The sequence below is a fragment of the Eumetopias jubatus genome, unplaced genomic scaffold (assembly GCF_037043125.1).
Source record: "Eumetopias jubatus isolate StellerSeaLion01/CBP00866 unplaced genomic scaffold, mEumJub1_p1.0 scaffold_4, whole genome shotgun sequence".
NCBI lineage: Eukaryota > Metazoa > Chordata > Mammalia > Carnivora > Otariidae > Eumetopias > Eumetopias jubatus.
The window spans coordinates 139,773,889-139,795,260 of NW_028274810.1; the positions used below are offsets into that span (position 1 = coordinate 139,773,889).

Below are 21,372 nucleotides of genomic sequence, written 5' to 3' on the forward strand. Positions count from 1 at the left end.
GTGAATAAAGGATTCCTGGGTGGCTCCAGCAATAAAGAACCACAAACTTGTTTGCTGACCTCAGCAGGTTAAGTTCTTTTGGTAGAGTTGGAGGGCACCAGATAGAACATCTGCAATAAGGTTATTCATTACTATGTATTTTTTTTCCTGCATCTTGGTGATCACATTTATTGAAAGGGTTGGAAAAAATTAAAATGCCCTTTAGCTTAAGAATTTTTGAGTTATCCGCAAGTCAACTCATTTCATGAGTGGAAGAATTCTTGGTCATTTCTTAATATCAAAATTTACGCGGGTTTCTCTTTTGAATGTCTTCTACATTTAAAGAAGCAATCATACAAAAGCTCCTATATTCCATACATGATAAATTCTTTGTTTCAGCCAACTCTTAATGGAGGGGCAACTAGTACAACACCATGTCCCCAGACAAAAAGCATTGGAATACTCCATTTTGTTGATTTATATATCTCTTCATATGTTTCCTCATCAATTTCTATAGTAGTCAGTTTCTTCCACATCTCCCAATATCATATTTAAATGCTGATTATAAGAATGTAATCTGCCTCGAAGCTTTCTGTCATTTCTCATTTTCACATAAAATTGTTCATCCAGGCTGAGCCTGATGAGATCCACGGACTCTTCTACAGTGTTGGTAGTTTGTTGCTGGTCCACGTCATCTGCCATGTTTCCTCGTTACTATATATTTGGACTTGCTAGGCGCGGAACTTTCATACTCTCCCAGCAAGATAATTTTACCTCTCGTGCTTTCTCTCATTCTCTCTCTCTCTCAAATAAATAAATAAAATCTTTTAAAAAAAAGATAATTTTACAAACCCCACTTACAGATGAGGAAACTGCTAGTTGAGGAGAATTCATATCCACCATAGTAACCTTTCCCACTCCTGCAAGTGTAAATGTCAAACTCCTGATTTAGCTATTTGGTACATTATTTTAACCATATTGACCATTTAACTAACCACATTTTCATTGGAATTGACTCTGGTTTCAACCCACCCTGAATTTTCAGCATACTGAAGTGGTAGCTTAGAGATGACCTAACAGCTGCCTGTTAATTTCGACCAAATTGCAGTACTTTCTTTCGGCTCCCCACCACCTCTTCCCCATTCCCCAACATCTTGGCTTTGCTGGAGTGTTTATGCCAATATCTGCAAAATTATACCACCCAACAAAAGCTGATCTCTCAAGACAAAACTTCGTTTTAATACCTCAATTCTCATTCTATATTTTAGAAGCTTATGTAAAGCTGTCCTTTCATAGAGAAAAGCTAAATTTACAATGTATGCATTCCGTGTCACGATCTCAAGTCCTCTGTGAAACAAAGCAGGGATATGTAGGTATATGTGAGCAACTAAGTAAATAATAACCAACTAAAGGGGTTGCTATATTCAGTATCACTTAGTTGTTCTGAAATCTGTTAAATAAATGTGGCCTGACACATTTCTGGCCAGAGAACTTGTAAAGAGGAGGAATCAGCTCATTGGTGTTATCTCTACCTGTAAGGCTTACACAATGTGTGTGAACTTTGCCGTGTCATGATGTCCTCAGTGTGTTTTCCATTCCTTGTCATATTCAACTCAGAATGGTCCACTGATTCACTCATTCCCTCATTCATTCACAATTAATAAACAACTGCTATATACTGGACACTGCTAAATATTGAGGATACATAAATGAACACACAGTCTTTGATCACAAAGCACTAAAAAGCTAGTGATAAATACATGAATTGGATAGAATTTGATAAGTGTGTTAAAGCAATATACACACATTAGTCTAGGTCAGAGAAAGGGCTCCTAATTCAACCTGGAAAAGACAGAGTAGGCTTCTTAGAGAGGATTATCTCAGTGTTGATTCTTAATAGATGAAGAAACCAGTGGAAAGCAAAGAGGCAGCTTTGGTGATTTTGGTTAGATAGGCTATCATGAGACATGCCAAGGAAACCAGAAATATAATGTTCTCTGTGAAGAAGGGAAGATTGTCAAAGTGTGTGTGTGTGTGTGTGTGTGTGTGTGTGTGTATGTGTGTGTGTGTGCCTGCCGGCCTGTGTGTGGCTGGTGAATGGCTGCCTATCTGCGCACACAAGCATGCAGATGTCAGAATGTACACTGTGGATAAGTAAAGCCACAGGGATAACCTTGTGGTCATCCACTGTGTCATTTCTCTACTCTTTCCCTTTCTTGTCCCTAATAAAATGTCCTTCTTGATTCACAAGGCTGTTGGAACAATGGTGATCGCTTTAAAAGTGTAAACAAAATTCGTATTTGAGACTGATCTGCAGTTTGTATGTGCATGAGAGAACCACTGCTTCTCTGTGGTCACATGCCAAAGGGGTGCAGGGAGGGAGACTTCCTAGTTTCATTACAACGTAAGTATTCAAATAGATTGAATTGAAGCCATACACAGGAGGACACTCTCCCAGTAAACTACTCATCTGGAGTGGGATTTAAAGAATCCCATGACAGAGACCGTGAGGTCTCCAAACCTCCTCTTTTCCTGCCCTTTGAGGACACAGCTAGATCACATTTCCAAGCTTCCCTTGCAGTGGACATAGCATGTGATTAAGTGCGCCATTTCTCTCCTGGACTGTTGTACTAGTTTTCTGAATGATTTCCCTTCTTCGGCTCTGTCCCCTATTCTCCACACAGCAGGCAGAAAAGTCCTATGAAAATGTATAAATCTCACCATGTCAAACTCTCCAATAATTCCCCACCCTTAGGATTATCTGTGAGAACCTATTATCTTCCCCACCACAACATTAATCTCTGTAACCTTAATGTCTAAAATTCTCTTAACTCCCAAAGCTCCTATATGCTAGCAATGCCAACTCCTTTGCTCTTCCTCAATTTTTCCCCGTGTCTAGAACAGTTTTTCCAGATGTCCATCATGAATCACCTCCTCACTATTTTCAGATTTCTGCTCAAAGGACACCTCAATGAAGAGGCCAGGCCTTAACTCCTTCCTTAAAGAGCAGACTGACACCCAACCAGCCAGCCACTTGTACCTTCCACTCACTGGCTCTCTTCCTAGCTTTGTGTTTCTCGGTGGTACTTATTACAGAATGACAATAAGATCTAGCTGATATTAATCACCCTGCTTATAAGTAACTTAGAAGGAGAATATGTAGGTTTCATTGTCCCCTCCTAATTTCAGTAACTCCTTTATATGATTTGTATAACTTTGTCACCCTCAGTTTTCTCAGGTGTAACTGACTCATTCATGTAACCATTTAGCTATTCAGAGGTACTTTGTATAAGGCAGTTTATCAAACAAGGGGAAGCAGTAACTGGGCAATTTTCTTCCACAGAGTGACAGCCCTTGTAGAGCTCAATCACCTGGGGAAGGTGAACATCAAATCTTTATTTGTAAATGTGGTGAGTGTTGAACAAGAAAACATGAAGCACATAGAAGAGTGGTCATAGAGTCTACATTATACCAACTGGTCTCTTCTAAGGTCCTTTGTGCTGTAATGATCTATGAGTTTACTTCTTTTTTATTGAGATAATATTGGGATATAACATTGCATAAGTTTCAGGTGTACATTATCATTTGATATTCGTATACACTACAAAATAATCACTAACATAAATCTAGTTACCACTCATCACCCATTTTACCCACCCTTCAACTCCCTTCCCCTCTGGTAACCACCTGTTTGTTTTCTGTATACATGAGTTTGTTTTTTGTTTTGTATTTTAGATTCCACATATAAGTAAAATCATCAGTTATTTTGTCTTTCTCTATCTGACCTATTTCACATAGCATAATATGTCAACTTCCATCCACTGTGCTTTTGTTTGTTGTACTCCCATTTTTTAAAAATTTTTGCTTTTGTTTCCTTTGCCTTTTAAGTCATAGCCAAAAAACATTGCTAAGACCAATGTCATCTATGTTTTCTTTTAGGAATTTTATGATTTCAGGTCTTACATTCAAGTCTTTAATTCATTTTGAGTTAGTTTTTGTGTTTAGTGTAACAGAGTAGTCTAGGTTCATCCTTTTGCATGTGGCCATTCAGTTTTCCCAACACCATTTCTTGTAGAGACTGCTATTTCTTCATTGTATATTCTTAGCTCCTTTGTCATAAATTACTTGACCATATAATGTATAGGTTTATTTCTGGGCTCCCTATTCTGTTCCATTCACCTATGTGTCTCTTTTTATGTTGATATACTGTTTTGCTTATCATAGTTTTATAATATAGTTTGGAATCAGGGAGCATGACACCTCCAGTTTTGTTCTCCTTTCTCAAGATCACTTTGGCTATTCAGGGTCTTTTGTGGTTCCATAAGAATTTTGGAATTATCTGTCCTAGCTCTGTGTAAAATACCATTGGGATTTTGATAGGAATTGCACTGAATTAGATTTGTTTTGATATTTTAACAATGTTAAGTCTTCCAATCCGTGAGCATGGAATAGCTTTCCATTTATTTATGTCTTCTTCAATTTCTTTTACCAAGGTCTTATAGTTTTCATTGTACAGGTCTTTGACTTCCTTGGCTAAATTTATTCCTAGGTATTTTATTCTTTTTAATGCAATTATAAATGGGATTGTTTTCTTAATTTCTCCTTCTCATAGCTTGTTATTCATGTGTAGAATGCAGCAAATTTCTGTACACCGATTTTGTATCCTGGAACTTCACTGAATTTGTTTATTAGTTTTAACATGTTTTGGTAGAGTCTTTTGGGTTTTCTATATATAGTACATGCCATCCACAAATAGTGACAATTTTACTTCTTCCTTTAAATTTGGATTACTTTTACTTCTTTTTCTTGCCTAGTTGTTGTGACTAGGATTTCCAATACCATGTTGAATAAAAGTGGCATTCTAGTCATGTTCCTGATATTAGAGGAAAGGCTTTCATCTTTTCACTATTGTGTATGATGTCAACTGTGGGTTTGACAGATATAGGTCTTTATTGTATTGAGATACATTCCTTGTATACCCACTTTGTTGAGTTTTTATCATAAATGGGTGTTAAATTTTGTCAATGCTTTTTCTGAATCTATTGAGATGATCATTGATGTTCATCCTTTATTTTGCTAATGTGGTATATCACACTGATTGATCTGCAGATGTTGGACCATCCTTGTGTCCTTCAAATAAATTCCATTTGATCATGGTGTATGATCCTTTCGGTATACTGTTGAATTTAGTTTGCTAATATTTTGTTGAGGATTTCTGTATCTACGTATTAGGGATATTAGCCTATAATTTTCTTTTTCTGTGGTGTCCTTGTCCAGGTTTGGTATCAGGGTAATGCTAGCCTTATGAAATGAGCTTGAAAGCATTCCCTCCTTTTCAATTTTTTAGAAGAGTTTGAGAAGGATAGGCATTAAATCTTTGAATATTTGGTAGAATTCACCAGTGAAGCCATCTGGTCCTGGACTTTGGTTTGTTGGAATATAAATTTACTTCTGACACTATTCATTTAAGAGGGAGAAAAAGGAAGGGACCAGAAAGGGATCTAATAATTATTCCATTGCTAGTGTACCACTGAACATCTATGGGAAGGTTCATCTCTAAAATAACACATGGTAGTTATTACGCTTCCCACTGTGAGATATGGGGAATCCAACACTCAGGTGGGCATTGTTACTCCCACTGGAAGACTGAGTAAATTGAGGATGGGACTTTCCTTACAACATATGCACACAATCACACACCGTATCACAGTGCTACTCATAATGTAATCTACCGACAAACTGTTACTGTTTTCCAATAAAATAAGGAGGCTGTAGCAGAATATAAATCAATGCACTGCTTCCTTTCTCCAGAAACTCTTGCTACAAAAAAAAATGTCATTTGAACTAGATAGCATGTTTTGTAACTGATTTACATTTTGCATATTCTGGAATAGAAAGGGGTAAGTGATGGTGGGATTATAGTGGGGTAAGAGACAGCATAGCATGATGGGTCCTGAGAACTGGTTGAAATGCAGGAGGGCAGGGTGCAATGTGAGGAGATGGGGTGGTGAACGGTAGAGCTAGAAAATAAGGGATCATGTTATTAGAAGAATTTTTATGGCATGCCAAGAAATTTGTCCCTATTTTCAGAACAATGAGGAACCACTGAGGACTCATGAGTTGTGGTTACTACAGAGAATGCTCTGGGCTATATTGCATTAGTCATTTTAGTTTTGTGCGTGTGTAAATTATATTTTCATATCCCTTACACAGTTTTCATTCAGGTTTTAGTGGTTTTCTTATCCATTCATATAAGCTCTTTTACTAATGAATAAATACAGATATAATGCTTTGTTATATTTGTGGTAATTACACAGTTTGCTGTTTGCCTTTAGATATTTTTGTGTGATTTTTGTTGTATTTAATAAATGATGGTTCAATGAAGAAATGAATAACTTTGCTTTTTCTATTGTAAAGATATAGCTATTATTTGGTGTCATGAAGCATTTTACAGACTCAAAAGTCTTTTATAGTTAATAAACATATTCTAAATGCTAAGTATATCAAGGACTCAGAAGATTTTTTCTTTTTTTTTTTAAGATTTTATTTATTTATTTGACAGAGAGAGAGAGCGCAAGTGGGGAGCAGCAGAGGGAATTGGAAAAGTAGGCTCTCCACTGAGCAGGGAACCCAACGCGGGGCTCAATCCCAGGACCCTGGGATCATGACCTGAGCCAAAGGCAGACGCTTAACTGGCTGAGCTACCCAGGTGCCCCAGAAGATTTCTTTCTTGTCAAGAGGACTGATGATCCAGGTAATCTAACTGTTACAGCCACAGGTCTTCTACCAGTTCTACTGACTGACTCTGGAAAAGGCACTGAATCTCTCTATTTTCCTTTTATCTCGTACAAAATTAGCTAATACTACATACCTGATTCTTCCTGCCTCATGGAGGATATTAAACAGATGAATGAGAAAGTAGGTAATGACATACATAATTAGGAAGATGTATAAAATATTCCCTACTCTTTGCAGGAGGATGTTATTAATTTCAAGGCATCATTATCAATCACAACTTATTCCTGATTGTTTAAAGCAAGGGAATGGGGCAACTGAAGTCAAGTAGCAAGACCAGATTTTATTTCTGTTTCTGCTCTTGTTCTGTTTCATTGAGCTTTAACATTCTTTGAATTCCTAAAATGAGCAAGGCCCTGTGGTAGGTATTTTCAATCTATTACAACATGGTTACCTCACTTAAAATTCATCTGAACTGAGATATCCTGGAAAAGACAATGGAAGATTTGAAAAAAGATCAATAGAAAGGTATGTAGTACTGGAGTCTCCATTGGTTGATGTACAACTCTTTTTCAAGCTAACACAAATAACTTTTGAACATATATTTTATTTCACAATATTCTTGTGAATCATTATCTCTACTTCTTTACTCAAAGAATTGAGGAAAAATGCAGTTTAACAGATCCTCCCATAACAAAATTTAGAAACAAATATTCTATGTAATTCACCTTATAAAGTCTTGCTACATCAGATTTTGAAATATTGGTCAACTTAAGGTCTAATGAACAAAGTCTCTGGTATTTGTCTTTAAAAAGAAGTATGGAAAGTACCAAATGATCATTATAGATTTAGTGTTTTAGTGTTTTGTTGTTACAAAATATTTTTATACAAATTATTTAATTAAGTTCCTGTAATTCCATTATGTAACTATTGTTATGAACATTTTAATGCACAGGGAAATTACTCTCACCCAGTAAAGTTCCAGGATCTACAGAAGTTTAAGAACCAGTATTAGAAAGCTGGTTTTCAGGTCCAAATTGAGTGTGTTTGTCAAGGACATTGCAGCTAAAACTCAATGTGTTTTTATAAACATCAAAGGTGACAAACTCAATGCTTAGGGGGACAAGACAGCAACAGAAATGTATAAAGCAGGCCAGATAGGGGACTGAAGTGAATTGTAGCAAAGACTGCTATCTAAAGGAGAAGGGGCTGTGTCATAGCTTTTAGTTGTCACGTGGGAATAGGGGAGCGGTGTTGCCAGATAATCCTATTTCTAGAGAATCTAGAAATCTTGATTTTTTTTAATGTAACACCTTCTGATTTTTTAAAAAAGATTTTATTTATTTATTTGTCAGAGAAAGAGAGAGAGAGCACAAGCCGGGGGAGCAGCAGGCAGAGGGAGAAGCAGGCTCCCCGCTGAACAGGGAGCCCAATGCAAGACTCGACCCCAGGACTCTGGGATCATGACCTGAGCCGAAGGCAGACACTTAACGGACTGAGCCACCCAGGCGCCCCACATCTTCTGATTTTTCAAATGATGGAAACAGTTAAGTTTCACTATGAGTAAAAGATAAGACGTTTGCAAGCAGTGCATAGAGGACAGACGATCGACTAGGCTCCTCCGGCGTACATGATCCTATTTGAAAAACAACTGAAGAAAGACATCCCATTTAACAGATAAGAATGCCAGAGGTCAAAAAAAGAGTTTGTGATGGGCTTAAGGTCACACAGCCTCTCAAGCGACAGTAACGTGACTCAAAACTCACCGATTACGCTCTTCACTTCATTTTACCGCTGTGTTTATTTTGTGATGTGTCTAGAAACCAGGGAGAAAGCAAATTATTCCATGACACAATGATGTGCTTCTACCCCCACTGCATTATGATGCGCGAGCCAACAGCACACCACTCTCTGCTGTCCAGACATTTCACAGCTGCCACAGCTTGCAAAAAAGCTGGGGGTTGCTTTGAGCACTAGAGCATAGGAGTAGAACTCTCAGGGTGGTTACCAATGGGGATAAAAGAGAAAAACCTGAGGATAAAAATGGACAATTTCCAGTTAAAATTACCATATTGTAATTTTGTTAGTTATCAGACTAAGTACACAGCAGCTTATCTGACAAGAAATTGTCCTTATGGGCATGATTTAACCTAGAGATGTCTGATTTCCTCATATGTGGTGTCCAGATGGTCCTTTTTGCTCTATGTTGAGACCAGGAGGCATTAAGGCCATTTCTAAAACAGAGACAATGAAGTAAGTGCAGGGTGGAAATGCACAAGGCTGGTCAACATAATGTACTCAATCAGATTATATTTTTAAAGCTAATTCCCTATTACTGACATAGGCAATTGATGAGGGAGAAAAAAGGGGACTATTTTTTGAGTGATTTTGCTAGAGGTGCTATTACACGTGACTAGCAGCTGATGAGACAGATCCTGTGGTTAGGCAGGCTCTGCAAGAAAATATGGGAAAGCAAAGGGAGGGCTCACAAAATGAACAAAAGAGAAGCCTCATGTTCTAGTTGAGAAATAGTGCTTCTTCCTTTCAATGCAGGATTAATTCTGTGTCAAACTTCACTACCTCTCACACACTACCGACAGGAAGGGTTGGGGTGTGAGAAGGAAAACAGTGTAGAGAACTTAGCTGAAAAAAAAAAGGCCAACTGTACGTAGTCCACATAGGATGGAATACATAAACTACACAGTAAATAATTAAACAAAAATCTCCTAACATGCCCTGTTTATGGTAACTTCTTACGGGCAGCCCCAAATTATGACATTGGCTATTTGCATAGGATATTACAGAGTCATCTATCATGGTATTCAAGAAAAAGAAAGTACCTCAAAAGACATTTTTCTCATTTGGAAGTACAATAACTTTGTAAAGTTAACGTTTGGAAAGCTTCCCAGTTTTTAGCAGTGAAACGATAATGCTAGACGTATCATTTTAAAGTGGAATCTCCTGGAAGTTAATTCAGTTGACAAGGTCACATTTAGACTCTATTTTTCCCCCTTCTGTTTCGCACTCAAAATAATTCCCAAATCCTATTATTCAAGCCCTGGAAGTTACCATAGTAATTCATGTGTCTGCCCATACTCAAGGTACCTCTGAGATAGAGCTACTTAAACAAAAACCAAAAACCAAAACCAAAACAAACCCAACCTTCTATGATACAGATCCTGGAATTCATAGGGTTTTGAGAAAGGGAAACAAATGAGAGACACTTATTTGTTGGGTGGAACTGTTCGATTTTTAGCGCTATCTTATTGTGAAGATTCAGGAGAACAGAACTGGATTTGAGTGCACCCTTGCAGGTGTCATGCCTGGGTTCAAAGCCTAATTCTACCACTCACTTGCTATATGACCTTTACATAACCTCTCCGTCCCTCCATCTCCCCCTCGACAGATAACAAGCTCTACCTCATATGCCGTTGTTGCGAGGATTCGATAAACTCTCATTCGAAGGTAACTAGCACAGCACCTCATCCATAGCAAGCATATGCAAGAATTAGCCTTTGTCTTAAAGACATGTTTTCATAATAGAAGATAAAACATATTTTCAAAGAAGAAATTTTAAAGATACTGCATAAGGAAAGAATTGAACTTGAAATCTTCTAAGAACATATTTGATGTAAGTTGTGTTTTTCTTTTGGTGAAAGAAGACAAATGATAGAGATTCAGTGTGAAATAAATAAATTACCTTGAGTGGAAAAAAAGAGACACCTTTAATATTTTTTCTGCATTTAAAATACAATACATTATGATTCCTTTTATACCTCTGTAGTAAGTTTCCAATTTTAGAAATAAATCTATATGAATTATACCCAAATTTGTTAACATTTTGGTGCATCTTTTAGACACTCTGGTTTAAAACTGCATTCACATAAGTCAGTCAACCCCAGGTGGTCTTTGTTTCAACTCCCAACTCTTTTTCAGAAGGTAGCCATGATCAAAAACATTTATTTTTTGATAACGAAGCATCCATTTTCCTTTTAACTTATGAAATTATTCTCTCAATTCCAATTTTCACTGGTTTTTGTCCATTTAGCCATTTTGGCATTTTCAAATATTGCTCTCATGTATTTAAACAATTTCTTTTTAAATAGTAGAACATGCTCAACAGTTTATTTTTCCATGCATTTCTTCCCAATGTCTTTCTTCAACAAAACAGATGAAAGGAATGCTATGTCAAAATACTCCAACATTATTATGGACTATTATGTGCTTCAGGTCAGAAACATTCAGAACCCTGTGTTTAAATAAAACTGATGTTTTGGGAGAAGAAGGAAAGCTTTATTGACATTTTTGAAAATGATTTAAATTTCAATACTGCAGTTGAGGTTGTTCATAATAAAGCAGAGAGCTTTACTTTACCATTTTGGATTATCCCACACAATTCAATTTTTAAAAACAATTTGCCTAAGTCTCTTGGTGGTCCAAAAGCATTTCTTAAAGACTGGTGGCTTTAAAATATGTAAATATGCTACTGAGGAGAAGAACTTTGAATCCTTGTTATGGTCAAAATGGTCAGGATGCTTGTTTAACCCGAAAGACCATATGTGGCTTTCGGCTCATTAAAAGGCAACAGACCTCTTCCCTCTTCCTGGCCTCAGATTCTTAGAAAACATAGTACTTGGGGTGAGAGATCTTCAAAACTATAATGGCCTCTGTCCTCTAATTTAGATCTCTGTAAGTTTTGCTAGCCTGGAGGCAGTATTGAATAGTTAAGAGCTAGGATATCAGGCTACAAAAAACCTACCTTTAAATTCTGGCTCCAACTTTTGCTAAATGTATGACTTTAGAAAGCCCCAGCTTTTACATCTATAAAATACTAGTGAATAGTACCTAGTTCCTCATTGATCGTGATGAAGAAAGAGAGAAATAAAGAAGCACATGGAAAGTTCCTAAGAGAATGTGCAGTTCACAAGCTTAATAAACAGTGACAGGGTTTTCTATTACTATTTATTTCTAGTGCTGTAATTTCTAAAGACCTGACATTTAGAGCTTCCTCCTTTTGCCAATCTCTTCTTCTGGAACTTGGTTATTGATTTATTTACATTTTCACCTTTATGCACAGGATTTGAGACCTCAGGGTTGAAAGGGTTCCTTCCTTTCTTACAGACAGTCAGAGACCAGTGCTCAACCTGATGAACTGGCCTTTCAAGAACCAGTTAGCTGAGATCAGTGCTTTAGTCCAGGACTTCAAAAGGGGGTCTCTGGAGGACTGAAGCTGGATCTCCATCCACAATGCCTGTTCTTTGCTTCTGAGTGGAGTCCTAGTTGTCAGCCTGGCTCCCATTTTGGTTATAATTTAACTCTGCTCTTAGGAATACCTTCCCATTTCCAATCTTCACTAATAGCACCTTTTTTTTTTTTTTTTTTTAACACTACTGACTTTGTCAAATTCCCAGAAGAAAGTTTCTTAATAACCTGGCTGCATCTATTTCCTAATTATCAATAGAATGGACATGTCTTTCTAGCCAGAGGTCAAGCAACGATGGTCTGTAGGCCACACTGGTCCCAAAGATACATTAGAGCAGTGATTAAACATTTTTTGAGCACCGATGCCTTTATCTAGGTTATGAATTTTCCAACTTATATTCTGACACATGCCCTACCAGTTCTACTCCTTTACTCCCATAGTCTAGTACATTCCATGAATTATCTGCCTGGTCTCACCTGAGTTGGTATGGCTGGATGTTGGCTCCACGACCTGAGGGAGTTCTGTCAAGTGGGGAACATCAATGTCCTTGCTTCTAATCCATCACCATTAGGTTTGCTCAGAACCATGGTAATTTCAGAATTACCATGCTGCCCCTTTCTGGTGTCCCAATACATGGGTTTATTCTGAACCATAATCTCTGGCTTCATAAGCTTTGGGCCTAGATCTCTTTCTGCCCTTTGACCACTGTAAAGTGGTTTCCTCTGAACGTAACCTTCGTCTCATTCTCCTGCTTTCTTCTCATCCCATGGCATCTTCCTGAGCAGCTAATGCAGGTCCATAAAAGTCCTCCTGTGACAGTGTATAAAATCAGCGTACATCCCATCCACCAATACTGAACACCTAATGTATTTCTATTAGTTTGTTGTTTTGTGGTTTTCCCTCTATCATTACAAGATGATTACATATGGAATGCCTTTAAAAAATATGATGCCCAGGTATGGAACAAAAAGGCAATGAGGAGAAATGAACAATGCAAACGAATCCATTTTGATTTCCTCCTTACCCACTAAACACAAGACTTGGTCTCCTCTGAAAGATTTATGAGGATTCCTACCATAAAGGAGGCTGGATTACAGCTATGCTTACTTTATAAAATGAAATTCTGCCATCATAGGCAAGGGTTCACGGCTGTAATTATTTCAATGATCTTCCCAGTCAGTGTGTCTTGCACAGCTGAGCCAAACTCTCCTCGCCCAGGCAGGCAGGCCATTTCATAAGAAGTCTAAAAGCTCCCACAACTTTGTGTGACCTTGCATCGAATAACACTGGAAAATTGATTTGGCTCTAGTAATAAAAGACCGTCTGCATTATCTGCATTCTAATTATAATTAATATAACCAGGATAACTGCTGTATTATTTACGATTAGAGCTATGGTGAGCACAGTGTAATAATAATCTGCTACATAATTTTTTATTGATCTGATGGCTTTATTGCAGAAAAAACAAAATGCTACACCACTGCATAACTAAAATTGCCTTTCCTGACATGAGTGTTTAGACAGAGGATTTCATTTAACATTCCTTTTATCTGATGAAATTCTCATAGTTTAAATATCATAATAAGTGCGAAGCTATGGGATCTTTCAATTTTCCTCTTTGAAAAGAACCGAAGAACAAGCATAATTCATCCCCCCAGGTTTCTCATTCTTTACTTACTGAGTATCATTAATTCCCTGACACAAGAGTCATCACATGTTTCATTAACAGCAATGGAATAAACCTGAGAAAGAAGGGGCTTTCGGTTAAGGGAATGCTCTCTCTCACCCTAAATAAAAGTCTCTTGGAGGATAATGTATAATGTCATATAAATGTAGTAATAACATTAGTGTATTTTTCTTTAACAGAAAGTTAGAAAGTTATGCTTTTAAAATGTGAGTCAAGGAGATTTTTGGGAGCACAGAGATCTTTATCAACCTAGGTAAGAGTGTTTGCCATTCTCTACCCTGTTTTAGTGAGGAAAGCTTACTTCAGTTACATAATAAATTGGAAAATATATTATACAAAGAAGTGAATGATAAACTTTGGTAAAGAAGTAAACATAACAATACTGAATCATTTGATTTCAGCAGGACTTGCCAAATCATGCAATGAAGATTTGTAATTATCAAAAGGATTAAGACTTGGAAATCATCTTTTTCTAATGTCTAATTTTAACAAAAGTTGATTAAATTATGGTGAGCACTGTGAATTGTACAAGACTGATGAATCATGGATCTGTACTTCTGAAACAAATAATGCAAGATGTGTTAAGAAAAAAAAAAGAAGAAGAAGATAGCAGGAGGGGAAGAATGAAGGGGAGTAAGTCGGAGGGGGAGACGAACCATTAGAGAGGATGGACTCTGAAAAACAAACTGAGGGTTCTGGAGGGGAGGGGGGTGGGAGGATGGGTTAGCCTGGTGATGGGTATTAAAGAGGGCACATTCTGCGTGGAGCACTGGGTGTTGTGCACAAACAATGCCTCATGGAACACTACATCAAAAACTGATGATGTAATGTATGGTGATTAACATAACAATAAAAAATTATTAAAAAAAATAAAAAAATTATAACAACTATTTTGTTTACAGTTGGTTGGCTTTGTAAAACTTTAGAAAATCAGCAATATATAGTATATAATTTTGACAGTCAGTTTCACCTATGTTTTCATTTGAGAATCAGGCCTTAAGATACTTAGCTGCTTCTATGATATCATGAAACAGATTTCAATTTCTATGCACTATTTTGAAAAATATATTCAAATCATATTTTGCCGATTTATAATGAGTTTCATGCCTCTTATCTCAGTTAATCTTAACAATAACATATCATGTAAGATAGGAAACACAAGTATTTCCTTTTGACAGATGTAGAAACTGAGGCTTGAACAGCTGGGATGTAGCAGATTCACATCTAACACTTTTACCTCCTGACCTAGGATCCTGAACTTTTTCTGTAATAGCATGCTCTTCAGTGATTTATTTGAGTTGAATTGGGTAATTGGTGCATTGATGCTAAGTCTCTACAGAACAAATCTGAATAATAGTTGCCTAAACATGTGAAGATTATGAAGTATAAACTCTCTAAGAGGAGTCAGATTTAAGAGATATTTTAACGGAACATCATCATCATCATTCTGGCAACTGACATTTATGGACCCAGAAAATAACAAACATTATCTCATAATGTGACACATGGAGGAAGCAAGACTTAGGGAGAAATTAAATAATTTGTCCAATGTCACATAGCTAGCCAGCGGTGGGACCAAGGCTCTGAACACTGATGTGTATAAAATCAGAGTTTGTCCTCTATATATTGTTTCATTTTCCTCGTGTTTCAGCTTTCCAATAATATACCTTGTAGAAACCATCTTACAGTTATTTCAACAAAGAAATCAACTCAAAATGTAATTTTCTTTTCTTTTTGTGGCTAGGAAAGCAGTAACAGAGGCATTAAATGTGTTGCCACAGAAACAGTCACTCTCAGAGTCCTCATAGACATTTATATTAGATTATTTGAACATTTCAGAATTTTGTGTGTTAGCCATGCCAACATGAATGATCTAAAATGAATTACAGTGAGGGGCTGTTGACTATGACTTGGAAGAGTATACCTTTGTGTAGATTTCATTTTCAATTTATTTTTTAGTAAGAAATTAATCTTCATTGGGAGCTGTTATAAAATGTGTGTTTTTAACCAAAAATATGAGATTTGACTATGAATGAATATTAGACAAGACATATAATTAAGCATTACTGGTAAAAAGAAAGAGAGAAAGAACACGAGAGAGAGAGGGGGAGAATTATGTGCTATTTGAAAAAAATAGCAGTAGAAATATGGAAAATTGTACTTGATTTTATTCCTGGCACAAATTTTCCTTTTTCCAGCCCCTCTATTATTGTCTTGACAGTGAAATAGTAACTAGAATGAGATAAATCTAAGAATGACAAGCAGGGTTTCATTCTACATAAAGAGTTTCAAAATTTTCCCCTTTGTGTTATTTCCATTATTTAGATGACAGCAGTCAGAGTTTCAAAATAACTCTCTTTGCTACAATAAAGCAGACAAATTCCATGGTAATTTTTCCTGAAAAATGTAGGTTGGCCAAACCAGTATGGTAATAGAAAAGCCAATGTCCATGCTTACTGTGCACTAATTGCCCTGAAATATAGGGTTTAGGTTGAACAAATATGTGAAATACAATTCTATGGTACATGCCTTTAATTTTTATTTTCATTTAAAGTAGTTTTTTAAAATGTTTAAAAATCTGTTACCACAATATTATTTAAAATTCTCTAGGAGTTGTAGCCAATGTAATAAGGCAGGAAACAAAAATCAGAATTGTAAAGCCATGAAAGGTGACCAAAAAAATCATAATGCACAGATTATGAATAATTAATTATTAATATCAAAATTATTATTTTAAAGATTAAAATTATTTTAAAGATTAACAGAACTCACGTATCATTACTAGAGAAAAATGTAAGTGCTACAAAATTTTATTCATAATTATAACAAAACTGCTCAATATGTGGAAAATTTTTTAATACTTGGAAATATTTTAACACGGTATATATATGTGACCCATATGAAGAAATGTATTGATAGAAATCATAATTTACCAGTATAAATAGAGTTAAAATGGAGAAAATATTTTAATGACAATTTGCTTCCAAACTGATTTATAAATGCAGTGTAATGTTAACCAAAATCTCATTTTTTTTTAGAACTAAAGAATACTATTTATTTCATCTGGTAGGATAAATAGATGAAAATAAAATAATTTTGAGGAAGAATAATATAAAGCAATATGTTAAAACACTACTAAGTTACAAAATCAAATCACTATGATATAAAAATAAGGAAAGAAGAAAGCATAGATAGAATCAACTAATCTAAAAAGAATCTAGAGTGTATAAGAATTTGATGAAATTTGGGGAATGTCTCACTCTTCTAAACATAATAATTATTTAGATCTCCACTTTAAACCATTTACTGGCATAACTGTAAGAAGGAATAAAACTCAAAATCAGTTGGAAGGGCATTAGAGCAGAGAGATTAAATGATGACTGCTTTGCTTCTACTTCTATTTTTTCTCTGTGCAAATTCATCTCTTTCTGGGCTTCAATTTTCCCAACTATAAAGTAAAGATAGTAACAGTTCCCATTTCTATAGGGCTATTGAAAGGATTAAACAAGTAAATATGTAAAGTGCTGAGAAAATTGTCTGACACATAGTAAGAACCCTAACAGTATTGGTGAGTATGTTATGATAATTAGTACTACCATTACCGATTAAAGAGATACAGTGATTTTTTTAAGTAAAAAAGAGCTGTTAAACTATTTATTTAATCTCTAAATGTGAAAAGTCTTTCCAAGATTTATAGGAGGCAAATAAATTGCAAGTGGGATGATCTATAAATTTGACAAGCCTCAAAAAGAAAAACTTCAATAATCAAGACTAAAATTTTCAAAGAAAAAGATTAAAAAAAAGAATAAAATTTTCAAAAAGGCAAACTGAAAAACTTAAACAAAATTAAAATAACAAATGAGAAACTGTAAAATAACTGACATTCAACATATTCATAGCTAATAGATTATAATCAAAAAACAAATACAAAATGAAAATAAAAATATTTTTTTCAATTCATAGAAAAAAACTGAAGAACTCATTATTTTAACTTACTTAAATATCAAAGATTTTTAAAAAATCATAACACTTAAAACTCCCAAGGGACAGAGAATGTCACGGTAGTGAAAGATATACTGATGTCTTAGAATATCGCACATCACAGTACTTGTATCAAGATCTTTAAATATGCTCATTCTTGAGACACTATAGTAATCAGATGTTAGAAATGAGTTTCTCAGGGTGCCTGGGTGGCTCAGTAGGTTAAGTGTAGGACTCTTGGTTTCGGCTTAGGTCATGATCTCAAGTGTCGTGAAATCGAGACCCTCAAAGGGCTCTGTGCCAAGTATGGAGCCTGCTTAAGATTCTCTCTCTCCCCCTCTGCCCCTGCACCTCCCTGCTTGAGCATGGGCTTGCTCTCTCTCAAGACAAACAACAAAACAAAAATATGAGTTTCCCTAAAGTAACTAGTTGTTATCAACCCATTACCAATGCCAATACTCAGTTTACCAACTAAAATAATAAATGTGATCTCAAGCTGGTACGTTTTCAAAATCTATAGTAGAGAGATTTTTAAAGTAGCCTCCATGGTCTATTTTTTTTCTTAATTTTAATAGTAAGATACAGAATTTACCCAAGAAGTAAAAAATACATCGTCTAGCAAAACCAAGCAATATATATTTTAGGAATACATACACATGGGATAAAGCTATTTTTAAAGGCAAGGGAAAGAGATAATGTGTAAAAAAAAAGTCAGGATGGAGGTTCTTTGCTAGAAGGAAAGTTTACAGAGAGGAGAATGTGACAAGAATAACCATACACATAAATGAAATGTCCTTCTACCCTTCTAGTTCTTAATCTGGATGGTAGATTCATGGATCTTTGTTGTTTTGCTTTGTAATTCATATATACTGTGTGTTTTTTCATGCTTATATCACATGTAAAATTATATTTTTTAAAAGGTACAGAAGTAGTATCTCTTATTGGGATACAAAAAAAATAAAATTCAGCTCAATTTTGGCTCTTGCCTTTGTTGGAAATATACTGTCATTCCTAGCTAATGTCACCCCTGACTTCTGTGCACTTTCTCTATTTACCAATAGGCTTGAGCATTCTCAAAATTCTTGGCGAAAAAGAGCTCAGGCAATTGGAAAGTGGTTACTTTTCTTTCTTTTTTTTTTTAAGATTTTATGTATGTATGTATGTATTTTAGAGAGAGAGCGTGAAAGAGGGAGAGTGCGAGTGAGCGAACAGAGGGGAAAGACAGATGGGGAGGGAGAGGGACAAGCAGACTCTGCACTGAGATTGAGCTGGTCCCAGGGTTGGAACCCAGGACCCTGAGATCACAACCCGAGCAGAAACCGGACGCCTAACCAACGGAGCCAAGCAGGCGCCCTAGAAAGTGATTTCATGCAAAATGTTTCCCACCATTCCTTCCCAGTAAGTTAAGAATAGTCTTGCTAGTTTCATGGGAGTGGCAAGGAGACAGTTCTGATAAAGTTATCACAGAAGACGTAGCCTTGGTTGGGGTGTGCTTGTAAGACCTTTGCTTCTAGAGCTGTAGTCCCATAGCCATCAAAAAAGGAGAATCATATTTGTAAATATTGCCTGAAGGAGCATAAGAGGATTATGGTTACTGACCCCATCATATTTATCAACAACTAGATCCTAAGGTGATGGATCTAAATATGAATACAATGATGGATTCAACCAGATTTTTACACAGTAATCCTGATTTATTCACATCCACATAACCCCCCCCACACACTTCCCTTATAATAGGCAAAATAAAACAAAAGAAAATAATATTTAATGACATCCTATAATTTATGAGCAATATCATTGTATGTACTTTTTTAGGTATTTGCCCCAAACTATGCATTAAACTATGGGTTATTTTAAAAATAAGTGCAAAAGTAGGTGAGCCCAGAACATAAGGCAAAATCTAAATATCAGGAATACTCAGTCATGAAAATTAAAGTAATGAGAATTTTAAAGGGAACAGAACTTGAATAAATTACAATGTATTACGTATATTTTTACCACAGATTGTCTATACACATAGGGAGTCCAGTATCATTTCCATGGCCCTATTTTTACTAAATCTCCCTAAAGATTTCCTGGAAATTGAATATAATACTGGCTTGCAGTAGAGTAATTTTAAAAATAAAGTAAGTATTTACATAACTATTTCATTTGTCTGTCTCCTCTATCCTATGATACCCAAACATCCCAAGTATGGCCTTCAGGTTGTTAGAATAATGGATATAAAAATGCAATATTTAGGGGCACCTAGGTGGCTCAGTCGGTTAAGTATCTGCCTTTGGCTCAGGTCATGATCCTGGGGTCCTGGGATGGCCCCTCCTTGGACTCCCTGCTCAGCTCAGAGGGGAGCCTGCTTCGCCGTCTCCTTCTGCCTCTCCCCCCCACTTGTGTACTCTCTCTCTCTCTCTCAAATAAATAAAAAAAAATCTTTAAAAAAATGTGATATTTAAATAACTTGGTCTTTCACAATGACCAATCGCTTATGACAATAAATTATTTTCTAGTGACTAATGCACCAATTTATTCGTTCATTCAAAGGCAAAAATAGTGACTGACCTTCTAAAGTCTGCTAGACGTTAGAATTCCCCCAAAAAGTTAAAATGTGATTCTTACCCTTTTAGCACCAAGTTTAGTAAAGAAACTGAAGTAACCTCATTTCAATATCACAAGTAATGCTATAGTTTTAATGTCACAGTCATGTAATATTTGAGGATAAGAGAATCAGAAACAATCTATTCTGGCTAAGATTAAGTGTATATAAGTACTTGCTGTGATTCATTCTTTTTTTTTAAGTTTTTTTAAAGATTTTATTTATTTATTTGACAGAAAGGGAGAGAGAGAGAGCACAAGCAGGGGGAGGAACAGAGGGAGAGGGAGAAGCAGGCTTCCCGCTGAGCAGGGAGCCTGAGGTGGGGCTCGATCCCAGGACCCTGGGATCATGACCTGAGCCGAAGGCAGATGCTTAACCGACTGAGCCACCCAGGCGCCCCTAATTTATTCTTTAGTAAAGTTAACAGGTTTGATGAAATATCCGTAAGACTTTCATCTGTACTTTTTAAAACCTAGTCAAGTCCAAACCAGTTACTTTGATAACGATGGCTTCCATCATGAGCAGTTTTTGTAATTCTGATTTTGTAAAGAAGGAAAAGTCGAAAAAGCAAAGAGAGTACCCCACTTTTTTTTTTTTAAAGGAAAGAATAATTCTATTGCCTGAAGTACTTTTTCCTGTCGTAAGAAAATGCAGGTCAGCAAAACTGGCATACTGAAATGTCAGCTCAGTCATCTTTTCCCATGTCTTGCACCACAGTCCGCTGCTTTGCAAGGTAGAAAAAGCTAATTTAGTGGCTAGAGCTAAATTAGACTTCTTAATTGACATTTCACTTTCATCTAAAATTAGGCCAGTGCGTGTTTAAAAATCCTTTTTATTTTGAATGAATTAGAGAACAGCTTATAAAAGGCTTGTAAAGATCAGAAGGGGTAGTGAGGGGACAAGGCCAGATGAGCATTTTCCCAATTGGGAAACTGCTGCCTACAGTGTGTATCTCTGAGGGAAGCCAACGGCCTGTCTGCCTGGGCCTTGAAGCCTGAATTGAGCAGCCTGTGAATTAACCCTTCTCAGATTCCTCCCATGTGAGCTGTCACAGAGGTTCTCAAACATTCTGGCCCCAAGGCCCTATTACACTCTTAAAAACTGAGGACCCCAAAAAGCTTTGGCTTATGTGGGTTTTACCTGCTGATAAGTATCACAGTGAAGAAATCTGTAAAATACATATTCATTGAAAAA

At 36.2% G+C, this 21,372-nt stretch overlaps 1 protein-coding gene and 1 pseudogene across 1 annotated transcript in view; both read right to left on the reverse strand.

Annotated features, from left to right (window-relative positions):
• ZFPM2 (zinc finger protein, FOG family member 2) overlaps positions 1 to 21,372 on the reverse strand; it is a 350,753-nt gene that overhangs the window by 109,281 nt on the left and 220,100 nt on the right. The gene's annotated exons all lie outside the window — the stretch shown is intronic.
• On the reverse strand, positions 375 to 681 carry LOC114214931 (U6 snRNA-associated Sm-like protein LSm3 pseudogene; annotated as a pseudogene).